The following is a 26125-nucleotide window of genomic DNA, read 5'->3' as shown; positions in this document are numbered from 1 at the left end:
GATTAGTTTTTTTTTTTTGCGGACTGTACATTTAAGTCTAACTTATTAAATAAATCAATTTGTTGCCCAATGTAAATATTGCATGCAAAGTATAAATACCAATTAGTTATTACAAATATATGCTTACCTCCAAATGAATCAATTCATTTTAAATGCTTAGTATCTAATAAGATGTCACAATTTATTTTTAAATAAAAGATAAATTAATCAAAATATGAAATGTGAATAAAAACTATTGCAAGTAAATATTAAAACGCATGATTAAAAAAAATAGTAGGTTTCAGTTAAAATATTTAATAATAAAATCAAATAAAAGAAACTCCTTTAAGAAAAAGAACTCAGACTAAAATATTAAATGTTACACTAAAAAGCTGAAATAATATTGCTCTTTTCAATGACTGATTAAAAGACTGACTCTAGACAGAATGACAGAAAAAAATACCAACAGAATGATTTTATGCTTCTAAAAAATTTATACATTTGTAGTTCAAATAATTCTAGATGATAAGGCAATTTATTATTAGTGTAAATCGTACAAAGAATTAATTTCTCGTAAACTTTGAAACGAGTCCTAAGCAATATTGAAAATGACAGTGAAAATTTATCGAAGCAGCCAATATTTTTCCATTGAGTAATTTGAGCCAGCTTCTGAATGCACAGTACCGGCCTTTGTGCACAGTGGTCGGTAAAACTACATTTTCTTTATAGTTAACTATAACTACTTTATTTCAACTGCAGTTAACTACAACTACTTTATTTTTACCTTTTGAAATATAGTTACTAATTGAATAGTTTTTGAAGACATACATACTTTACTGGAGAGAATAATTCACACAAATTGTCAAAATGGTTTTGAATAAAAAATTGGCTTAGTTATGCATGAGAAGTTATTAAGAATTGTTAATTCATCGTTACATGAAATAGTTATTTATTCTAAAGCACTTTTTTACGAATTTATTCTTTTAACCTTTAAACTCTATGTTCTTCTTGACAGTGATGAATATTTAATTGAGGAAATGATAAGAAATCATCTAATATTTGGGATTGAAGGATTAATGCTTTTTGATAGCCCTCTAGAAATGAAGTACAGTGCACAAAATAAAAAAATGGAACACCCTGAATAACTCTATATCTAATGATCTGATCTTCACGTTCTAGGACTCACTCTTAATGGTTCGATTTCCAATGATTCCTTTGTTTACAAGATTCCCAATAATAATGAACGAAAGAAATTAAGAACAAGAAGAAATTACTGCTGCAAATAAAATTTTTAAAAAACTTGCTGCTCTGGAGCATCAGACGAAAAAATTTTTTTTCTTCATGCGATAGAGCTTTCCAATGAGGTGTCCCGGGTAGGAATCTCGGCTGTGGCTGATTGATACGGATTCCGCATCCGGCTTGCACCAACCAGTGCTGTCGTAAAATATCCTCATTGGTAGACGGATCATGGGTTAGAGTCCCCTTACCATCAGGCTAACCGAGAGAGGTTCTCGTGGTCTTCCTGTCCATGTAACGCAAATGCTGTATGGTTCCATCAAAAAGTTCCCTACGTAGACACAATTTCTCCCAATTCTTAATCCAGGAGTTTCCTTGTCTTCTGGATCGGGTGTTGAACATTAGTAGTCGTAAAGCCAAAAAATTGGGACCGCTGTTCAAAGACGGTTATAAAATAAACTTTAAAAGTAGTTACTGTAAATAGCTACAAACGACTGTTTTTTTGTATCTCGCTACACTACAAACTACGAAAAAAAGTAGCAACTACAGTAGTTTCGCTACTTGTAGCGCTCTACTTCCGACCAATGAGGGTGCATTATTTTGATTCTCTCATCTTTGTGATGAATTTTCGAAAGAAAAGGAAAACTGCTAATTGATGCAACGGTGATCAGGCGGATGGATTCGCAATTCTGGTTGTTGGACAACTCTACATGCAACGCTGCCTTTTCTCCAACAGCTAATTCATTAAAATTTCAATGTTAAAATGCGTTAGTTCACTTAATTAACATGGGTGGTATAGACGCATTCTCAAAAAAATCTTAATAGTGCAGTATTGTTTATCAATAAAGTAAAAATACAGAACAAACCAACCAGAGAAAAAATAATAATTTTAAAAAAATTTCTTTCCCACAATGCTTAACTATTCCCAGTATTGGTTAGGAGGAGAGGAGCCCGTTTCAAGAAACTCTGTTACTGTGCCCCTAAAGGTTGTTTTCTCCCTTGTACACATAGACCGCACCTAACATCGGAGAACTAGTTTACATTATGTCAATGAAAGCTAGACTTCTTTCCCTATGTATATTCTTTGATGCAACTACTCGTTCAGATAATTGCATGAATTATTGAAATAGTTTATTTTAATGACATTGCGCTTATTTTTAGTTACAAAGCAATCTTTTTTCCTGAAAGTTTTTTTTTATTACAATGCACTGTGTGCCAGAAGACCATGATCTTTGGCCAGAAGTCAAAATTACATTTTCAACTAAAATATGTGTAGGCAGTTTTAATATCGCCCAAATTAAGTATTCATAATCATTCCAAACATTATAATTTACTTTTTGGACGGACGAGAGTACAATGTAGTGAAAAATATGTTAAGAAAATTTTTTTTACATGTCACTTTTAAATTTATATTTCAGAAATATATATAGGAATTTCACCTAACTGTTGCATTTTTATCAGAGTAATTAGCCTGAAATTATAGTACAATTTTTCAATTTGTTGGAATAGTTAATACTCTTGACAAACTTATAGTTTATATCTTATCATTTGACGTTTTACAATGTTTGAATCACTTTCGAAACTTAGTTCCAAAAGGTTCCACGTGGTAATTAGCTAAACTTTTTTCTGTTGTCTTCTTTGATGTTTCTTCTTTCGAAAAAAACTGTCCCATTTTGCCCATATTGCAAAAATTGACTAAATATACCGAAAAACAAAAATTATGTTTTTTTTCTTCATGTTTTAGCGTTATTTTGTTACTAGTTCGCGTTATTTTATAATATTACTTTGGAAATATAATTTACTTTTCCTTTTTAATATAAAATTACGAAAATTATTATATTTTCATTGCTATATTTAATTATTTAAGCATACTCTATTATTTTTTTTTATATTTTTGCTCGCCATATTTCAACCGCAATTTTGTTTTTTTGGATATTTTTAGTGTATTTCAAAATTTTAACTTTTAATTCAATTTACCTGCACATGAAAACCCCCAAATTTTGAAACAAATTTTATCGAAATACTAATTTTGGCCACGAAACCTTGGATGCTGACCCACTGTGCAAACGTTAAATTTTTATAGGAAATCGTTGGCAAACCTAATCTTTTGTTAGCCTGTCAGACAAAAATCGAAAATTCTAATCAATATGTATTGAGAACTTAAGTTACTCTCCTTTTCCCTGTTTTAGGGAATTTTCTAACTTGCGCTGTTGTAAATATACTTATTACAATTTAAGATTTGATTTCTAGATTTGATCTATTTGATTTCTAGCTATTTATTTATTTATTTTCGAAATTACAGGCTGTTGCCTTTATAAAAGAGGGAAGAGAAAGCCTTAAAAATGCGACTATTTGATACTAAGTTCCAGGTGAGGAGACAGTGGCTATTATTTTAACAAAAAAATGCTCGAAAAGTCAGAAAAAAGACAAATTTATGAAAAGATAAATTTAAAATTTTTTTTTCCTGCTAAGCTAGTAAGTTGCTCTATATCTAACTATATAACTTGTATACAAATATAAGATTTCGAAAAAAATCATATGAAAATGGTCAAAAGCGATGAATAAATTCATGAAAAAGGCATGGTGACAGATTTTAATTTGTATTAAAACCTTCATTAGCAATATCAAAAAGTGATAATTCAACTTCCTATTCGCATGACGTAATAACATGATGTATCGGAATTTGATTATAATAAAAACTATAGAAAATTGACTAAAATTAATCAGTAAACGACTTCGAATTATTATTGAATGCCTCAAATTAAATATGTCAGAATGATAATTCAAAATTCAATCGTCGCAATCTCATATAAAAAAATACTGGTATTTCAAAATCCGTGAGGAAATGATCAGTAAACGACATGGGTTAGTCGCTATTCAGCGTGTTAGACCAACAACTTCTAGAAAAAAAGTCTCGGCGTGGATCAATTTAGTTCTCAGACATAAAGAACAAAAACTGCGCAGTGGATGAAAAATAAGAACGATGTCACTATGTTCAGGCTACTAACCAGGGAGACTATGGAAATGTGACTCTCCAATTTTGAAATAAACTAGTGCCTTGGTCTGGACAGACACATCGACCTTCCTGTGTTCGATAGAGGTACTCTGACAGGTCAGCGATGCAGGGACGCTATTCTTGCGCCCCATGTGAGACTTTTCCGCACAGCATATGGGCCAAATTTCAACTTTATCTACGATAACGACCCTACACATGGGGCTCAGTTCGGAACGAATACCTCTAACCGGATGACATACAACGATTGACGTGACCTGCGATGTCCCCCGATCTGGATCCCATCGAACGCATATGCGACGCTTTTCAAAGCTCAATTGCTATGCGCTCAAGGCTGCCTTGGTGCATGAGTGGGTCACAGTGATTAATAAGGACCCAGGTAAGAAGTATGAAAAACCGATGAGAGAGTGGTGTAACTGTTAAAGGTGATCATACACGCTATTAGACATGTATTTCTCTGACAGGGTGTCGGTCTGCTTCTGTGCGGTTCAAATGACCAGTTTCGTTATTTAGGATACAGATTTTGCACATTTTTCCTCGTATATGGGTCTAATGTCCAATGATATTTTGGCCAGGTTTGGTTTTATTCTACTTTTCAGTTTTTTCTATTGTAAAAGGAAACTACACCAGTTTATATCCCAAAAAATAAAATTCGAACAAAATGGGTCTAATACTTTCTAACAAATAGAATTCTAAGTAAGATTTTTTTTAAATTCTATCTAGAGAAGAAGGCTAGCTTCCATAGGCATTATCTAAATCACTTTCCCAAGGGTTGGGAGACGGGATCTGTGTATAAAGGAGAAGACAGCATTTAGGGGTACAAGCGATGAAGATCTTCTTGAAACAGGTTTGCGGCCACCTCTCCCAACCGCAGCTGAGATCGGGATCAGGAGGAATGCTTTCGAGTCACTTAAATAATTCCCAAAATGCAACGAAATACGCAAAAAGTTAAATTACCATAAAGGGATCCAAACTTTCGATCGCAAAGAATCCGAATTCGACGGAAAAAAATTTACGTTTTTGTGTCTGATTTCGTAACTTAAATGGTTATCTCGTAACTTAAAATATTGTCTATACTAATTCTGCGAAGGATAATAATGAATCTAAAGGTGAAAGAAGTTAAACGTTTTTGATATGTTCATCAGTCAGCGATGAACGATGTGTTTTTAGTAACGTTGATTAGCATTAGTTAAGTAACAAATATTCATAAAAAGAAAGCATGTAAGAAAAATTTATTTACAAACGTTAAATGAAATTTTCATTTTCTTGACATTATTCAACGCTGTTTACGGTGCTGGAAAACAAGTATAAAGTCGAGCTGAAAGTCACCGAACACCGCTGTTAAAGCTGAATATGCAAATATAGCGTCTAATTACTTAGCATGACAATTTTTTTTTATTCCGTATGAATGGTAGACTGAATTTAAACAGTAAAAAGCTCCCTAAAACCGGAAGAAATTTAGGAAACTTCCGGTGTATCCCTCCGCTTATGTATTGCTTACGAGACGATGTGTGAACAGGCTTGGTATTCTAGGAAGTTATATTATTGCGATTTGTATTTAAATTTACGCGTAAAATTTTACCATTCATGAGAGTTTTCTGTCGTTTATAAATTCAAACAGGTCTTGAGCTCCTGAAACGACTTTTAAAAAATTTATATCTCAACATAAATAACGTGTAAGAGTAGCCATGTTGTGAGTGTTATCCCTTATTTGGTTATATTTGTGTGAAATAGCACCGTTTGTTATTTTTTAGATAGCATTATTGATGGCTTAAGTAGTTTTCCAAATTTATTTGTTTCATTGACAGTTAGGTTGAAAGAACGCGTTATATTGAAAACACCACTAATATAATACTAAATGGTGCATTTGTTTTTCAACTTTAGGCGAGAAAAACAGTCGGAAGTATTGTGTTTCGTTGTTGTCGGAAGTTGAGATTTCTAGAATAATCTAGCGACGAATTTTAACCTCCTAGTGCCTTCTGCAGTTAACTTTTCATGGTCAGCAATTCATATTGTTAAAATTATGGCTAATTTGGCATAATCATTGAAACTCAAGTTGGAAGAAAAGTATTAAGTCGATAAAATTTTAGATTTTAAAGAAATGGTCTTCAGTGGTTCATAAATTGCCTAAATTAGTCCTAAAAGCTATGACAATAAACAGCGCATTAGAAGGGCAAAAAAATCATCAAAGCAAGAAAGACGAATCAGGAAGCTTGTTTGTTTCGGTAAGATGTCATCTGTCCAACTTCAAAAATTAAATGCAATTACCATATAGAAGCAGCTCGGTTTAACTGATCATCTGAATATTAAATTTATAAATATCAAGGAAAACTCCGCTTACTAAATGACACGAAGATGCTCGTTCAGCATTTGCAAGGAAACATCTTGGAGTACGATTTGGGGTGATGTGGTCTTTTCTGATGAAAAGAAACTTAACTATACAGATCAGATGGTATTATTTAATAACCGTCGTTGAACAGCCGACCCAATTTTCGGGTTTTCCACTACTAATGTTCAACACCGTAGCCTTGACATGTTGAACCCAACCCAGAAGACAAGGAAACTCCTGGATCAAGGATTTAGAGAAATTTGCCTTCGTGGAGGACTTCTTGATGAAACTAACCAGTATTTTTTTTACAGGCAGAGGTAGACCACAAGAACCTCCCACGGTTAGTCTGGCTGCAAAGGGCTCTAACCCGTGATTTGTACCACTGAGGATATTTTAATTCAGCACTGTGGTCGGTGCAAGCTGGATGCAGATTGGTATCGACCAGCCATCGCAGGGATTCGAACCCAGTTCACCTCATTGGAAGGCGAACTCTCTATCACCTGAGCCATCGTGACTCTATGTATAAGGTTAGATATGATTTGAATGTTATCCCTTATTTGGCTATATTTGTGTAAAATAGCACAGTTTGTTATTTTTTTAGGTAGTATTATAGCAGGCTTGATTAGTTTCTCGAGTTTGTTATTTGTTTCATTGACGCTTAAGTTGAAAGAACGTGTTATACCGAAAACACTACAAGTATGATAATAATGAATGGTACTTTTTTTTCTAGCTTTGGCGTAAAAGACAGAAGTTGTAAACCGGAAGTCGTACTACGAATTTTAACCCCCTAGCGACATCCATATTATTAAAACTCCTTCGAAATAAGCATAGTCATCGAAAAACAATGTGGAAAAAAGTTCAATGAAATTTTAGGTTTTAAGGAAATGATCTTGAGTGAATGTCAAAAAATCAGAATATTATAAGCCTACAGTAAATAGCTATCTCAGGAATCAAGGCCGGATTTACGTATAAGCTAAATAAGCTGTAGCTTGGGGCCCCGAGATGAGAAGGGCCCCCAGATCCTACTTTCCCCCCTCTTTTTTTTAATGTTTTATTCGGCCCTCAGAAGCCGAAAATGCATTTTTTTTTCTTTTTTACATTGTCGGACATAATAAATATAAATAAATGACTGAATAAAACAAAAAACTTCGCTGTCATTAGTAGGGAACATATCATCGTACAAGCAATTTGAGTATTAATAAATTTTTTATAAATAAACAATTTTTTAGTTTAAAAGGTGAAAAAGTTTTTTTTTGCCCCATCATTCGATCATCAGACTATTTAATATCAGTTTCTAAGGATCAGAATTCCCTTTTATTTTACTTTAAAATTGTACAAATGATATATTTAATGCTTTCATGTGATATGCAGCAGTTTTAAATAGCACTTTAAAATATCTAAAAAAGGACAGAAATAATCAGTTCAAACAAAAATTAACTAATACTTTTGAATAAGAATTTAAATAACTACGCACGTTTGTTTTGTTATCTCATTCTATATATCATTATTTAGAGTAGACAGTTGCGCGTTGGTGTGATGATGACGTAATGAAAGAGGCATACAAAAAAAAGGAAATTTCATTTCAGTTAAAATCCTCAATATTATATTTTTAAACTCCTCGAAAATGTAGTAAAAGAAGTATACAAATTAAATGTTGCAAACAAATTTATATTAAGTAAGAACGAAACAAAAATGATATCGGAATATGCTGAATCACTAATGAGACCGGGATGAAAGAAATCGATATCTATTTGATTGAATAGTATAACTAGAAGATGTTTCTAAAATTCTGAAATCTATCAGGCTTTAATTTTTTTTTCTGTCACAAACTTAATCAGTAATTAAAAATAATAAATTCGTTAGATTTCAATATTGGTTCTGTTTTTTCGTTGATTAAATGTTAAACATTAACAAATAGTTGTCTTTTAAAACATTTCATTCTATAATAAGATAATTATTCAACAATTGTAATTATCTAAAACTAATTGATAATTGATATAAAGCTTTAGTGTGTTCCATTGATATGTTGAATGCTCATTTTGGCTAGATGCCGGGACTAATGCTCTTTCGCATCCTAGCCACTATACACCATCAAGAGCAGAGCTTATACTTTAAACCCGTATGACATTTATTCTCTCTGATATTTAATAGACCCTTTAATAAATCCTTAAAAATATAATCCAAAAATTTACATAAACAATGAAAAAAAAATTTTCTTCTACTAAAATTTAACAAATATACTTAAAATAATTGAAAAGAAAGCAAAAATAATGAAGAAATATTTTCAATATAAACATCAGTTAAATAATATCAGCTTACGAAATGTTTTTTTTTATTTTTCCAAACAGTATTAATATAACGGCCCTCACCTGCTCCAGGGACTGCTGGGTTGGGTTCAAAATGACAAGGCTACTGAGTAGTAGTCGTAAACTCGAAATTGGGTCTGCTGTGCAATGACTGTTATAAAATAAACTAATAAATTTGGCCGGGATAGCCTGGTTGATAAGGCGTTGGACTTGTGTCCGTGAGAATGGGAGTCTGAATCCAACCGGCGGAAGAATACCCATGTATAAAATGGTGACTGGTGCATGTTAAATCTGTCAGGGTCACAAAGTCCTCCAAGTTTTCATAACAAATAAATACGTCTGGGTACAAATCTAGCAGTTCCCTTGTCTTCTGGATTGGGTTCAAAATTACAAGGCTACGGAGTTGAACATTAGTAGTCGTAAACTCGAAATTGGGTCGGCTGTGCAATGACTGTTATAAAATAAACTAATAAATTTGACTGGCATATCCTGGTTGATAGGGCGTTGGACTCGTGTTCGTGAGAATGGGAGTTTGAATCCAGCCGGCAGAAGAATACCCATGTTTAAAATGGTGACTGGTGCATGTTAAATCTGTCAGGGCGGGGGCCGGGATAGCCTGGTCGGTAGGGCGCTGGGCCCATATCCAAGAGGTCGTGGGTTCGATCCTCGCCGGCCGAAAACTCCCCGTATAGTAAATGGTGACTGATGCACGTTAAATCAGTCGAGTCTCAAAGTCCTCCATGTTCCCACAACAAATCAATACCTCTGGGGGTACTGATCCAGGAGTTTCCTTGTCTTCTGGATTGGTTCAAAATTACAAGACTACGGAGTTGAACGTTAGTAGTCGTAAACCCATGAACTTAGGTCGGCTGTTCAACGACGGTTATAAAATATAAAATAAAATAAAATCTGTCAGGGTCACAATAAATACCTCTGGGTACAAATCTAGCAGTTCCCTTGTCTTCTGGATTGGGTTCAAAATTACAAGGCGAAGGAGTTGAATATTAGTAGTCGTAAACTCGAAATTGGGTCGGCTGTGCAATGATTGTTATAAAATAAACTAATAAATTTGGCCGGGATAGCCTGGTTGATAGGGCGTAAACTCAAAATTGAGCCGGTTGTTCAACGGTGGTTATAAAAATGATAAAACTAATAATAAAATTGTATTTTCTTGTTTTCTTTGCATATTTTCTACGCACATTCAAAATTTCATGTTTCTAAGTCTCATAGATTTTGTAACGTAAAAAAAAAAAACAATTGAGAAAAAAATTCGCGAAAAAATCATTAAGAATTGCAAATAAAATATATTCAAAATGAATCTAAAAAAAAAAAAACTCTGTTAAATATATAGTAGCCCAGCACGTCAAATTTTTACTCTGTGCTTAAAATATGTTTCTTTTGTAACTTTTTCCCCTCGTTCAAAAAATGTGTGCAATAAAAGAAAGGTTCTACATAATAGTCTCATCACAATTTATATATTTAACAATAGAGTAATGTTATCAAATTTTTTAATAATATAATCTTAATACTCAACAATAAAAAATAGTGACAGTTTACTTTAGGTGTATAGAAATGGAATTGAATTTATAAGGGCCCGATCATTTTCAGTAGCTTAGGGCCCCACCCAGCTTAAATCCGGCCCTGTCAGGATTCCTGAAAGCTATGGCAGTAAATAGCGTATTGAAGGAGGGGGGGAAATCAGCAAATCAAGAAATTCGAATCTGGAAGCTTGCTTGTCTCGGTGAGATGACATCTGCACAAATTAAAAATCAAATGCAATTACCAAGCAGAAGCCGCTCGGTTTAAGTAATAATCCAAACATTTAATTTGAAAATGTCAAGGAAAACTCAGATTTCTAGATGACACGAAAATGCTCGTTTAGCTTATTGCAAAGAAATACCTTAGAATTTACGAATAGGAGGAGTGAAGTGGTCTATTCTGATGAAAAAATAAGTTTAGATAGATCAGATGGCTGTCAATATTTTTGGTAACGCGGCACTCCATACTTAATACTCAACTTACTTGAGTAATGTGTAATGCATTTGGAAATTCATTTCATTCTGCTATTGTTCTTATTACGTCATAACCTATCACTATATTGCACACGTAGAAAGAATAGAATTTACTCTGGCGTAGAATAGGTTTATTATTAAACATCCAAAATACACAAAACTGCCTTTTCCACTTGACATTCAGGAATTTGTATACAGTGTAATCAGGAAACAGAAATGATGTAAGAATGAGAATATTCTAGAACATTCTATAAATAATAACTAAAATCTTATTGGAAATCGGGAGAACTTGGAGAATCGAACTCAGGACCTCCGATTTGCCAGGGTAGTGTTTTTAGCCACTCGGCCATGCCGGCACATTCCGTTTCAATATTATAAAATAAAATGATATAAATCCTTTAATCTTAAGTAGTGTCACTTTCTTCAGTGACTTTATACTTTTTTTTCATCACTGTAGTGTGTCACTCAGAATTCCGCTGCGTGATATTTGTCTTCCCTGAGTTAATCCATCAAAATTGAGTCCCGTAGTAGGACTGATCGTAAAAACACGGTTCTCAGTAGAACACCCAAGTCAGGCATCACTAGCTGGCATCAGTAAGAGGGTGAGAGACCACTTTGATCAGCCTGCGTAGAGACCGAGAATGCGCTGTATCGGTTCTCGTTAAACTGGTCTATCGTAAAATGCTCCACTTCGCGAGCAGTTCGTCGGGTGACCAAATCAGTGGAGCCATCCCCTATGCAGAGGATCAAAATTGTGATGGCATGTCTTATTGCAGTGATTCTCAAAGCAGCATGATTTATGAGTCCATGTTGTGCATAATCTTTTTTATTTAGTAGCGACGGTGAAATAGCAGTTTAACTCCTCTCCAAGCGGGAGAGGGGAAACACATATCCCGTCTAAATAGACGTAGTTTTGTTAGGCATTATAAACAACAAAAAGCCACGCCAAAAACATTGTTCCTGCGTTATATAGGATGATTAAAAGTTGTGAAGAGGCCAGTCATTATTGCCTTTTTTTGTATTCTTACGCCTCATCAATTTATTTATCACTCATAGCAAATCGTTTAATCTTTCCTTATATGGAAGTGAAAGATCTTAAAATAACTACTCTTTTGAAGTATAAATCTAATTATTATTCATCTAATTATTATTCATTCTAATTATTTTTAGCCTTGAAGTCCCAAAATAGAATTTCTACCCTTATCCTTTACCAAAGATATTTTATGAAAACGAATGAAGTTTTAATGCTTTTATTAATACAAAAGTATTTAATTTTTGTATTACATATATATATACATACATCTTTATCGGCGAACATCTTTGTCGGCGATTGTCTTGTTTCTGACAATCTTAAAAATAAGATGGAAGTGTTTAAATTGTATATAACACACAATTTTAAAACATTTTGTAAGAGCTAATCATTAAAGTAAGCTATGCAATTAATAAACAAATTAGCAAAGGATAACTAAAAAAACAAATATACAAAAAAAAAAATTGACTAAGGATAGCCAACAAAAATTAAGCTAACAATTAACTAGTTGTTTTGCTAGTTACTAACAAGAAATCCCAAAAAATTACATTTAATGTAAAAAAAAACCAACAGTTAATAACTATTGAAAACAAGCTAACAATTAATAACTAGCAAAAAATAAATAACTGTTACTAACTAATAAAAAATTGGTCGAAAGAAATAATTAATCCCTTAATAAATGTGCTTTTGTAGTACATATTATTTTATTTCACATTCGAAATTATTATCACACACAGTGTAAAATAGGTAATTAAACAACTTTTAATCCAATTTTTTTCATTTTGTGCCAACAAATTTCGAAATCGTTAAAAGATTGAGAATCACTGTCTTAATGGATGTCTTATTCCTCAGGGGTGTTTCTCAAACCATCGCCAATAGCCCATTGTGCTGCTCTACTTCGACTTAAGTAAAGTACTTACCTATTTAGCAATTTTTTTATAACATATTCAAATTTTATAGCAATTGGCTTAGTTTTGGGAGAGTTATTGCTGCTTTTGTTAATTTTTCCTTAATTTATGATAGCCAGTATTATTATGGAATAAATTATAATTATGGAGAATGATACTTTTGAAGAAATTTTACTCAGTTAACAGCGTTAATTCTTTCACTTACGATATTACGAGAGGGGCGTTAATTCTTTCACTTAAATTATTTCACTTACGTTATTGGTAACAGTGCAGGAATTGTTAATACAATCATGTTATTAGAGAAATATGAGTTTTTGAAAACGCACCACCTTACTGGATTCTGTTATGGTGTTGTAACTTTTTTTTTTCTTCATAAAAAATCCTATGTTAGAAAGGTTTTCAAGATTTAAATACCATATAAATAAACAAAAGTTTAAATTTTCTTGGTACCAAGGACTTTTTTTTTCATGTTCTGGTATTTATGAAATAAATAAATGAATGAGAAAGAAGTTATAACCAAAACCAAGTTTAGAGAATTTATTTACGGTAAAACCAAAAAAACAGATATTTGAATTTCGCCCCATTTATTAAATCGTTCTAGGAAATTATTCACCCATCAAAAAATGTTGTTAGCTAACCCGCTTAAAAAATTTGTGGTTAGGAGAAATTTTAGCTAACTTCTGAGCTACAAACCAAAAACTTCAATTTTTTCACAAGCATTAATCTATATTACGAGACCATTAGCCCAATGAGCAACGATGAATTTTTTTCTGAAAACGTTTTAGTTTATATGATCTAGCATTTACACAAGTTTGAATTTTACTTTAAAACGTATGTTTTCTTCTCAACGAAAAATTTTAATTACTTCAACCGCATATAAAAAGTAATAAATGAAACGAGTTTTACCACAAGTTTTGAATTACCCTTCAAATAATATTGAAAATCGTTAGAGCAACAAAATCAGTCATTGCTAATTTTCAAACATAAGAGTAAGTAGTTATAAAAAAGCCATAATTCTTTTGAGAACAGTTTCAATTTAAATAACTGTAGTTATAAAAGTTATGAAAAGATATTAAAAATGCACTTTTTTTTACAGGGTCTGTCACAAGAGAAGTCAAATCTGTGGAAAAGTTTGATACGTTGCCAACTTAAATAAAGAATGTAATAAGAAGTGATCAGAAAAAATTGTAGTATTTAATGCGAAATTAATGGATTTGAGGTGAAAGTAGACATCTTGGATAACATCTTCCTCAACATTGGTGACCGCACGGGATATGATCACGCTTACTTCGATGGACGGTTAGCATTGAACAGTTGACTTGCTATTTGCGACTGCGTCATCGGCTTCATCACGCTGTTGCTTATTGGTCTCATTTACACACAACGGAAATCTACACACCCTCGACTGCTTACAGCAATACAGAAGTGAGCATTCGCAATCAAGAACTTAATACAGCTCTCACGACAAACGCACTAAGCTTGAACTTAATACAGCTCTCCCCATAAGTACTAAAAATTCTGTGAACTTAACACAGCTCTCCCGGTCTTTAGCAAATACGGCAACTAGTGGTATGTGTTCATCGAATTGTATCCCTGAAATAATTCTGGTGGGGGACTATTGTGGCTTAACTACCACTTCAATTATTCCATATCAATACACCAGTATGTAAGACGTGTTAACTCGATTCTATCTAGGGTACCTTTTGATAGATTAAGTTGCCATCGTCGATAACATTATCCCCCGCAGATTAATGCATGAAAACAGTAATTTTTACCTCTGCAATCAGGAAATGACTTAATGTGATTTGATTATTATTCATGTCCATCCCTGGTAAAGGAATGCCCAAGTCAGGTTCAGGATATCATATTGCTTTAACAGCTCCACTAGTCCACCTTACTTCACAAGCAGTTTGGCTGAGACACCCATACAATTCATGATATTAGCAGAAGAAGCAGGCTCAAAGTCAAGGTGAAAGGTTCTTTCCCCTGTTGACAAAGTTCAAACATTTAATGTGGCCGCATCATAACCTGACCAGGCCATTGCAGTTTGGGAAAGTCATCATATTGGTTTCATGTTCGCTAAAACTTTAGTTTGTCTGGCTCGGCCCAGGCTTAGATTTCATTGAGACCAAGACAAGGGAGATGAGCCTGTAGGATTCAGGCAATCTTAGATGTCTCTTTAGTTTACCAATAAGGGCGACCTCGTTATTTAATTTTCTATTATTTTTGGAAAAGTTCCCGTTTTCAGACATTTATTGAAGAACTCCAGTAGCCGATGACGATTGATCCAGAAGATATCTACGAGAATGTCCGCCCGGCGCCTTACTTTGATTTTAGAGTTAATCCATTGTGAATGAAGGACCATTATTTGCCAAGTTGCCTCACTAGTACATGTTCGAAATCAACCTCCGGAAAATGATGTGACGTAATATTTTCAACAGTGCCCACTAAACCTATTAGTAGTAGAATCATCCTGCTTAGTTTGGACTCTGTCTCAAGCACTGTCATTTGGTATAGAGAAGATTAGTCGATTGCAAACCATGTTTAAAGACAAGTTCTGAAGCATACTTTTAGGAAATCTTCTTTTACTGTCTTATGCTCTATATGTTAGTAATACGATGAACACAAAAAATAAGCTGCACCAATGTATAATAGTATTCTTATTATTGACAAGAAAAAGCTCAACGTTAAATCAACATACCTCTTTAGGTCAAGCTTCCTGATTACTATAACAGATCTTATACTTGTATTTTTTTTACTATGAATATGCTAAGCCAGTGATGTAATTAAAAATTTATTTTGTGTGTGTTTCATTTTTACAACAGAAGAATAACGTTTTAGCAGAATAGTAAAGTAATTGGGTTACTTTTAGATATATTTATTAAAGTTAGACTCAGCTGTAAAATTTAATTCACAAACAATTGGTAAAGGGGACAGTTTATGGCGGATATATATATCTTCTCTAAAAAGAGGTGACAGCTTAAGAGTAATATATGCAATATCAGCAAGCTAATGCTGAAAACAACAGTTAAAATTAGAAATGGTGAATCAACTAAATTCAAAGGAATAAATACGATATATGTAAAATTATCTCAGACCAAATTTGCTTTCAGCAAATAAATAGTTCAAGAATAAACAGAGACATCAGTGGTTTGTTAACTGGAGTCTATTTAGCCAGGTTATATTTTGTTAAAAGAACTAGATTAATTTTAAATCACCGTTTTTAGTAAACCAGCGGGTGACCGAGCTCCGCTCGAAGAAAACAGGTATCGAAGCTGACTCGAAGATTTAAATTTTCAATTGTGATTTATCAAAACAATACATGCCATAAGAAAATTTGTGAAACCATTGGTGAAAAGATAACCGGTTAAAGTGCACACTATNTAGTATAAGATTTTAAAAAACAGATTAGTACTAAAATTTATTACAGATTAGTACAAATTCTGTAACAATTTCTAATGCTTATACTTTTATGCAACAGAGGCAAAGGTCTTAGGTTCAAAACAAAATTAATTTCACCAACGTCTCATTAATTTTAATGTGAACTATATTATATTACACAATGTTACCCCTCTCAAGGACTGCTTAGTTCCTCCCTGGTAACAAAAATTAAATGAACTCCAGCAATAATCATATTATAGATGATGAAAGCAGTGTTGTAGACTGAAAAACCCTGAGTGAGAAATTCGGTGAAAATATAAAGGATTCAGTATTAGATCAAGTACTAATTAATAATTGTGCCTTCCAGTACTTATAATTCAATCATGGTGCGTAGAGTTTTTATAGGTGCTTTTTATTGAGTGGCATTAAAAAGTGCTTATTTTTCCCTTTTCGAAAATGAGATTTTTTTTTCTTTACAGTGTATTTTTGCCAGGTAATTTGCAAAAGCGTGATTTCTATATTTTTCTTTTCAATGTTTTTGTACATTTCATACAACCAAAATCCATTTCGGCGTACCGTGGGTCTATGGCTTATGAAAGCGCCAATCATTTTACTTGATTAATGAAAAACTTGCGAGTCTGCATGTGCGTCTACTGTGGTGAGTTTATTGCACTTTCAAGTGCAACTCTTCTGCATTTCGCAAGTTATTCTCCATTTCAGGCTTCATTTTCCACCCTCTGATAACGAACCGAAAAACCTCTTGATCTTTTTATTATATCTAATAGAAAAGAGTTATTTGTCAGAAACTAGTTATTTTTGTCATGATCATGTAAAGTCTTTGAAAACTATTTAGTTAATGTATATAGTGCTTAAAATTTACTCTAAAGGTGCTTATTTTTTGTTGAAAGTTTTGACTACGCACCCTGATGGTGGTAGGTTAGACAGCCATTAGAATTATTTTGGTTTGATCAATTGCGGGATACAATACTAATCAAATAACGCTAGGTGCAAGAATTTATTAAATAATGATACATGCATAGATCAAATATACACTGTATTAATCATCTTCGAGTAAGGCTAGAAAAATATGAGGTTCGAGTCGAGATTGGGTTCAAAAACTATTCAAATTAAAGGAAGGTCAGGTATCGATTAAAACAATAGTAAATTTCCATTTTTAAAAAGTCTGGTGGTTGAAAATTAATCAAGTTACAACAGGCTCTAGTGCCGATATATATGTGATTAATACTAGTGAATTTAAATCGTCGCAAAGGTGGGTAGAGTTATAAATATTACAGCAGCTTGATGTATCGAAAGAAAGATAAATGATTTAATTTTTAAAAAAAGGTTCAAATACTGTTTTAATATTAGTGGATTAACCAATAGACAAAAATATAATTCCATCATGGGTCAAGATAGATTGATTTTTAGTAACTTATCAAATTATAGCAAGCTGGGATATCTATAGAAAAATATTGATTAATCAAAAGGCTAATTTTATCAATACTCGAACTATCAGGAGAATTATTTTCGTGCCCACTATATTTCTATAGGAGCCTAATTCTGCTATGATTTACTCAATCCCATTTTGAATCCACTACTCTTCTCTAGGTGCTTCAACCTGCTATAACTTCATTTTTCAAAACTGGTTTCTTTTGTTCAATACTCGAACCTAATAACTTTTCTTCGGTACCAAATCCCTCTACTATTTGACCAAATTTTGAACCATTTTCTAAAAATCTCCAACCCATTCTCTGGGACCCGCTGTAATTTGATCAGTTTTTAAAAGTAGTTTCTAAACCAATGCTCAAACTCGCCATCTTTTTCTGGAACACGAATGGGCTATTGTTAAAACAATTTTCGAATCCATTCTCGTTTGATCAAAACTTGTAATCGCCAACTTTCTGTGGATCCTAGAACTCGCAATTATTTGATCAGCTATCAAAATCGGTCTCTAATTCAGTACTCGAACTATCGGTATTCGAAACTGTCAAATCCACTATATTTTTATCGGTATGCGAAACTACTATAAATTCATCAATTTCAAAATAACTAATTTTCTAACCCACTTTTTATTGTCACTCAAACCCCTAGCATTCAACAGTTTTTGATTCTATCTTTTTAACCCGCTATTTGTAGAGTTTTCGTACCTATTTATTTTTTTTTATCACGACAAGATTGCTATTGGGTGAGTTTTTATAACAGGTTTTTTATACTAGTATTTTTAAATCGGTATGCGACTTATTTATTGGAACAGTATTCAAAACCACTATTTTGATAAATACTTGAACCCACTTTCTTTCTTAAAACAGCTAGCATTTGAGCCCACTGTTATTTGATCAAGACTCGAACCTACTACCTTTCGCTTGGTACTTTAAACTGCTATTTTTTGTCAAATTTCAGAACCAATCTTTTTTTACAAATACTTGGACGAACAAAATTTTTATCGGTACTCGAATTGACTATCATTAAAAAGTTTCGAACCCACTCTCTTTTGATTGATACCTGCTGAACCCTCTAGCATTTGAACAGTTTCCGAACTCTTTTTTTAATCGAACTGTAGAATTGTTTTCGAGCGTTTATTTTGATCAAGTGAACACTTCTACTTTATCGGTACTCCAAACTGCCATTATTTGATAACCCGTCTCTTTTGATCAGTGTGCGAATCCTCTATTTTTTTTAAATCTATACTCAAACCTGCTATTACTGGACCAACTGTTATAACCAGCCTTTCAATAAAACATTCGAACCCACTATGTTTCTATCAGTATTCGAAGAGGCTATTATTTTATCAGTTTCCAAAAACAGGGTTTTTCAATCAACATTCACACCCAATTCTCTTATTATTACACGAAACCCCTACCTATCTGGTTAGAACCTGCTATAATTTGAATAGTATTTTCATGCACTCTTTTTTTTAAAAAAAAACAAGTACTTGACCCTGCAATAAATAATATGGTCATTTTACCCGAGTGAATATGGCTGGTACCCGAACCAGCGATAATTTAAGAAACAGCACAAAATAAACAATGTGAACGAAAACTGTTCCAATGCTAGCAAATTCCTGTATCATTTTTGAAAAAAATGGTAGGTTCTAGTATTGATTAAAAGGGGCAGTGGTGGACTGCCTTCAGTAATTACCCCAATTATAACCCCCACCCCTTCCGCCACTGAAAAACAGGAACAATCGCACCCCCACTGCCTAAACAGGCATACGACAAAAAAAAATCCATCATTCCCTGATAGAAAGTGCTACTTTAATACTATGATGGCATATGCTACTTTAATATTAATACCATCGAGAGAAGTTTGATTTTAATGGACCATCAATTCGTGATGGTTCCAACTATATATTTCCATGATGTTATATTGGGAAATCTTGATGGATCTCTGAAAACCATCAAAACAATTTTGCTTGTTTTTTATATTAGACCATCATACATCAATCCGAATTCTTTCATTGAGATTATGGTTTTTCATGATCGTCACAACATTTGATTTCTAAGAAACTATGATGCAAATTATTGATGGTTCAACTTGAACGAACCATCAAAACAAGTTGATAAACATGCATTGTAACCTATAGGACAACATTGTGATCCCCCTGATAAGCATATAATTATTCCCTCTGTTGGGGTATACTAATTTCCGGTTGTGTAATATGTGGTATAATTTGAATATTATGTATTAAGGGGAGATATAGGACCATATTGTAATACACTATATTAACTTTGAGTTTCCTCATTTTAACTCTACTCCCCGTATTATATTCCCGGTAATATAATAGGTGTTTTAATTTGAATATTATGTGTCAATATTAAGGGGAGATATAGAGATATGATGTAATTCAAAATAGTGACTTTGAATTTCCTCATTTTAACGTTATTATATGTATACATACATAGTAATCTATAGGGGAACTTGCAGGGCCCCCTATTAGGTGTATAATAATTTCCTCCCTATGGTTCACTGAAAATATAATGCGTAGTCCAATTGAATATCATGGGTCCATATTAATGGGAGATAAAGTGCCAAGTTTTAATACAAAATACCTCGTTCCTCAAATTTCCTCATTGTTTGACTCTTTTTTGATAATAACTAACACACTCGACACAGCTCACATACTAATTCTGGTCAAAAATATAGTATTCATACATTTTCTTGGTACTTCTTATAGCATTAAAAAATAACATTTTAAAATTTTTCAATGGTGGTCGTCATTGTATCATTATTGTTTCCTAATTTTAATTTTTACCGTCAAATAAGAGAAAGCATTTAGTTACATAGTGTTCGATAACATTAGTTATTAATTGGGATGCCTAATTTTAATATCTATTTATAATAACAATATTTTTGTTATGTTGTTGTTAATTTACGTCGCACTAGAGCTGCGGAATGGGCAATTGGCGACGGTCTGGGAAACATCCCTGAGGATGATCCGAAGACATGCCATCACAATTTTGATCCTCTGCAGAGGGGATGGCACCCCTTCTTCGGTAGCCAGACGACCTGCATGCGAAGTCGAGCACTTTACGGTAGTACAGTTTAACGAGGACCCATACCGCACACCCTCGGTCCCTACGCAGACTGATCCAAGTGGTCACCCACCCGCACACTGACCGCAGCCAGTGATGCATGACTTCGGTGATCTGCTGGGAACCGTGTCTTAACGATCAGTCCACTGCGGGACAATATTTTTGTTATACATTATCTCTAAGAAACAAAGCCCTTGGAAGCTAATTACCAAAGCAAATCATCTTCGGGCATATAGTAATAGAAATATTATACTTGCTCATAAATATTTATAATTAAGGCGTTATAATTAAAATGTAACAATATTTTAAATACCGACATTAAAAGAAATATAAAGAAATTGGAAGAATTTTTAAGAAATTGATAACTTTTATTTTTTAAGGTTCAGTTTATTTTGATTTTTTTTTTTTTTTATAAGTGCATGNTTTTTTTTTGTGTACATTTTTTCTTTTTCTTTTCTGTTTAAAGTTACGAGATGGTATCTATTTCAATGGTGAAATTCTAAAAAAAATGTCTTAACAGGAAACGTAAAGCATAATGTTTCTTTATTCACAGCAGGATAAATTCTTCTTGTACATTTTATAATTCGTTTGATGTCACTTTTATATATTCTGAAATAAAACGCGGAAAATCACGTTTTCTCATTTTGTGTTTTATAATAATTCTTGCCGGTTGCTATACCACGCAAGCTGACATTTTGACTCCCAAAAAGCATGTAACCTTGCTTCAGAATTTTCCTTTTACTGTCTCGAAAATGTTTGTACTAAACATCTTTTTCAATAAAGCAAAAATATTGTAGTTTCAAACCTTTCATCCTAAAAGTATTAAAAATTATTTTTAAAATTTTCTTTAAAGGTATTGTCACTTAGATAAAACGGTCACTTAGGTCCTAAATGACGTTTTAGCTGACGTCACACTAGCGATAGGATCAAATTGCATTGTCCATTAAAATTTCATGACAAGGTGGATTTTAGCTGAGCATACGAAACTTTTCAAAAAGAAACCTTTTAATTACCTTAGATTTAAGATTATTTTCACCTTGAGACTAGCTTTATGAAAGGATTTTTTTCATTTTTGAAAACCCCAAGTCAACCTCGATTTAAGGTTTTTATAGAAGGTTGTTTTCAATTAGGGTAATGTGCGTAGAATAGAGTAGATTGTCACAAATATGGTTTTTAAGTTCAAACGTAAACCGCATAAAAAACCTTTTTAGGTTTATATTAAAAGGCTTTTGATGAGTTAAAATAAACATTTTTTTGATATCTGGGACTATTGGTGTGAAACTTTTGCTATCAGATAAGAAGAAAATTTCACCAAAATAAAAAAATAAATATTGAAAACAATGAATGCATAGAAATAAGCTTCAAAAACGAATAATAGGTAGACGCGAAACAAATCATTTTTAAAGTGAGAATCGATGCTGCGCCGGTGTGACCTCACTGACTGAAATCAAGAGAGGGTGAGGAATGTCAAAAACATACTTCTATAATATTTAAATAGTCCCTTCGCGAATTTTCTTTTTCAAAGGCCCCTAGAAAATGGGAAGATTACTGCCTTCTTTTCTCTTTAATCTACATGATAAAATAGAAAGGTTTGCAAGCTTCAATACTGGAAATGGTATCTGAAAAAATGTTTGGTATATATTAAAAAAGTTAATTCGAATACCTCTGAAGCGGGACAATTGTCCTACTTGCACTAGAGTTCTGATTAAACTACTAAAACACGAGCTGAAGTAACTTTTATTAATTTTTATAATAACTACACAAACAAAAAAAGTCTAACTCAAATAATTCTGCAAAATTATAATAGCAAGTTGATATTTATTTTCACATTATCCTCAAAATGTTAGAATAGGTATTTACTGACCAAATGTTAGAATAGCCCAAATAGCAAAATAAGGTTTATTTTCACTCAGCAAAAGTCTTTTAATGTAAACCTAGAAAGGTTTGTAACGCGGTTTGCGTGTAAACCTTCTAGCCTTAAATAGAGATACGGGACAATCTGCTCTATTCTACTCACATTAGTAACCATCACCCTAATGTAGGAATTCGGACTGATTTATGATGGTTCAACAGAAGAATAGCAACTCGTTTTGATGGTTTGTTCATGTTGATCCATCAGACATTTCCTACATAGTTTCTTAGAAATCAAATATTGTAACGATCATGAGCTACCATCACCCTAATGTAGGAATTCGGACTGATGTTCATGTTGATCCATCAGACATTTCTTACATAGTTTCTTAGAAATCAAATATTGTAACGATCATGAGCTACCATCACCCTAATGTAGGAATTCGGACTGATTTGTGATGGTCCAACATAAAGAAAACCCTAATTGTTTTTATGGTATACGAGTTTTTATGGCAAAGCCTTGTATGCAAAACCTTAAGTTGGCACTGGAGAGAAAGAGACCGGATTACAGCCGTTGTGATGGAAACTGGGTTACTCTTTAAGTCAGTTGAGGGATGAGGTAGCAAAAAAGGGAGAGAAAGTGGCCAGTATTGGCGTTTAAGTAAGCAAAACGCCGATATTTTTTTTAAACCAAGAATCGTTCTAAAATTTTGAACAGAATAAGGAAAAGAACACGATTTTTTAGAGCATTTCTAATAATTATTATTTTAAGATAGTAGTTGTAAGCTGATTTCTTAATTAGTATTTAAAAAGCAGACTTTCTTATTTTGATTTTTTAACTAAACGAAACTAATTTTAAACAACAGAAATATATATATATATATCTTTTACGCTGAAATCTATTTTATATGCTTATATTTTGAAGATTAATGTTCATTAATTTATCCCACATTGGTGTTTTGATGGGGAAAATCAGCAGTACAGGAAATTATTGATCAGGAACAAAATCATACTTATGCTTCATAATATTTACTGTTCTTTTTTTCCTATTATTATGATTTTTTAATTAAACGAAACTAATTTTAAGCAAAAAAAAATATATTTAAAAAGATTCTTTTTTGCGGAAATCTAAGTAAAAAAAAGGAAATGGATAGATGAGCATCAATACGTGCTTTAAATATTTATTTTTATATGCTTATTTCTTGTAAATTAATGTACATTAATTTATCCCTCATTGGTGCTTTGTGGGGGAAGAAAAAGTCAACATAGGCAGGAAATCATTGATCATGAAAAATATCATATCTATGTTTTTTTAATATTTACTGTTCATTTTTTTTTATAAATAAAAAATTCAATTTTTTTTTTCAGAAAAGTTTTTTTTTTACTATAAAATTTTTTTTTCTGAAATATATTTGCTTCTAAGAGACAAAAGAATTTACCAAAAAAAATAATTCTCAAAAATGGTATAAATTTGGATTTTTAATATTATCCACATGGGGGGCGAGTATTGCTTGTACGCCCCCCCCCCATGTTTTCAGCTGCCATATCCCACCCTCTTAGACTCAACAGGAACTCTTTGAATAACACGATAAACACCTATCCTGGTGCTTATCATGTTATTCATTTAATGTTTTAACAGTTGACAGTTCTTTCTGCAAACTCTTTGTGGAGTCGCCCTGAATTGAATTCAATCCACAATTTCTCATCAGGAGAAATTCTGTTTGGGTGGTTAGGCGCATTTCTTCAAAAGAAAATACATATTTTAAAATATTAGAACCTTCCTTTACTTTTCAGGATCTTTGCGGGTGAAAGGAGATTTAAGAGAAAAATCCGTAAAATTAGTTATTTAAGTATAGTAGAATTAGTTAGTCTCGAAATATTTTGTCAGATACTGAATATCTTAATATTTTCTACATAAGAGAAAGAATTTCTCCGCTTTTTTGGCTTTGTATTTTAAAAATAATAATTAAAATATTGATTGGTTTAAATTAACCCTTCGATATTTAAAAAAAATTAATGATTCAAATTTTGTGTCTTTTTTGAAATTATTTCAATTCCTATACATTTTATTAGTTTACAACTAACGGATTTGCACACTTATATTATGGAATTTGTATTTCAGATAATATTTAGAAGTCCCTTTAATTAAACAAACTAAAAATCTTAAATTTCCGCCATGACATTATTAAAGTTCCTATAAAAAGCGAATTGTACTTCAGAGCTACACATGGCGCAAAAGACACAAAATTTGAATCTTTACAGAGATTGAATAAAACGAAAACAATTTTTACTTTCGTAAAAAAATAATAATAAAATCACATGTTGTATTAGCTACACAGCAAATATGCTCAAATGCCATCAGTTTAATAATATTCACCTGTGTATTTGGTTTTTTTTTTTTTCATTCATTCTCAAGGGGAAAAATTTTTCATTAAATGTTGTACACATGATGTTAATAAAATTAAATAGTCAAATACAAAAAGAAAGCGAAATAAGAACTGCACAAGAGATAGGACACTTAAGCAAAGGCAAGGAGAATGGAAACAGCTGGCTGACCAGTGTAAAAACATACCTAACGCGCCAATTCCTTGGCCTTGAAAACTAATCCAGCGCCAAACTAAAACACCTCCTTCTTTGTACATTCGCTTTACTGAGAAGGTATTTATAAGTTAAATACATTTAAACATGAAAAACTTCTAATGCATGTTTCAAGATAAACTTTTTTTACTATACAACATTTATTTATATTTGTACACGCATTTAAACTGCAATTAATTCCAAAATAGCGAAAAACTACTTTCCAAATGCGGAGTATTACATTTCCTACCCTTCCCTGCAGTGCCAACTTAAGCTGGAATGGACTATAAGCTGAAATCCATTCATGAAATTTTAATGGACATGAAATTTTAATGAAATTTCATGAAATGAAATTTTCATGGACATGAAATTTTAATGGACAATTTGATCTTACCGCTAGTGTGACGCCAGCTAATACGTCTTTATGGACATAAGTTACAATACTTTTATAAAAGCTTTAAAAAATAATTTTTAATCCTTTTAGGAGGAAAGTTTTAAACTGCAATATTTTTGCTTTATTTGAAAAAAGATTTTTAGTACAAACATTTTCGTGACGATAAAAAGAAAATTCCGACACAAGGTTGCCGTAAGGTTATACATGCTTACTTGGTAGTTTAACCATTTGGTTAAACTATACTAAGAAACGAGTTACAGTAACTTTAATTTATTTTTACAATAACTACGCAAGCAACAGAAAAAGATAGCAACGAGTCAAGCTGAAATAATTCTGCATAGTCATAATTCTGCAAAATATAACACGAGTTACAGTAACTTTTATTTATTTTTATAGTAAGTACACAAACAGCAACAAAAAAGATAGCAACGAGTCAAGCTGAAATAATTCTGCAGAATTATAATTCTGCAAAATACAACACGAGTTACAGTAACTTTTATTTGTTTTTGTGGTAACTACACAAACAGCAACAAAAAAAGAAAGCAAAGAGTCAAACTAAAATAATTCTACAAAACTA

General features: G+C 32.5%; 1 long non-coding RNA gene across 1 annotated transcript; it reads left to right on the top strand.

Annotated features, from left to right (window-relative positions):
- Window positions 1-3508: 3508 nt before the first annotated feature.
- On the top strand, window positions 3509-15718 carry LOC122271317 (uncharacterized). Its single transcript, XR_006226311.2, has 3 exons — window positions 3509-3584; window positions 6869-7084; window positions 13910-15718. It is a non-coding gene; the product is annotated as an uncharacterized lncRNA (long non-coding RNA).
- The last annotated feature ends 10407 nt before the right edge of the window (window positions 15719-26125 follow it).

This window comes from Parasteatoda tepidariorum, chromosome 5, assembly GCF_043381705.1.
Source record: "Parasteatoda tepidariorum isolate YZ-2023 chromosome 5, CAS_Ptep_4.0, whole genome shotgun sequence".
Lineage (NCBI taxonomy): Eukaryota > Metazoa > Arthropoda > Arachnida > Araneae > Theridiidae > Parasteatoda > Parasteatoda tepidariorum.
Note: the sequence above shows the minus strand (reverse complement) of the source record. Positions and strands in the feature narration are given on the sequence as shown.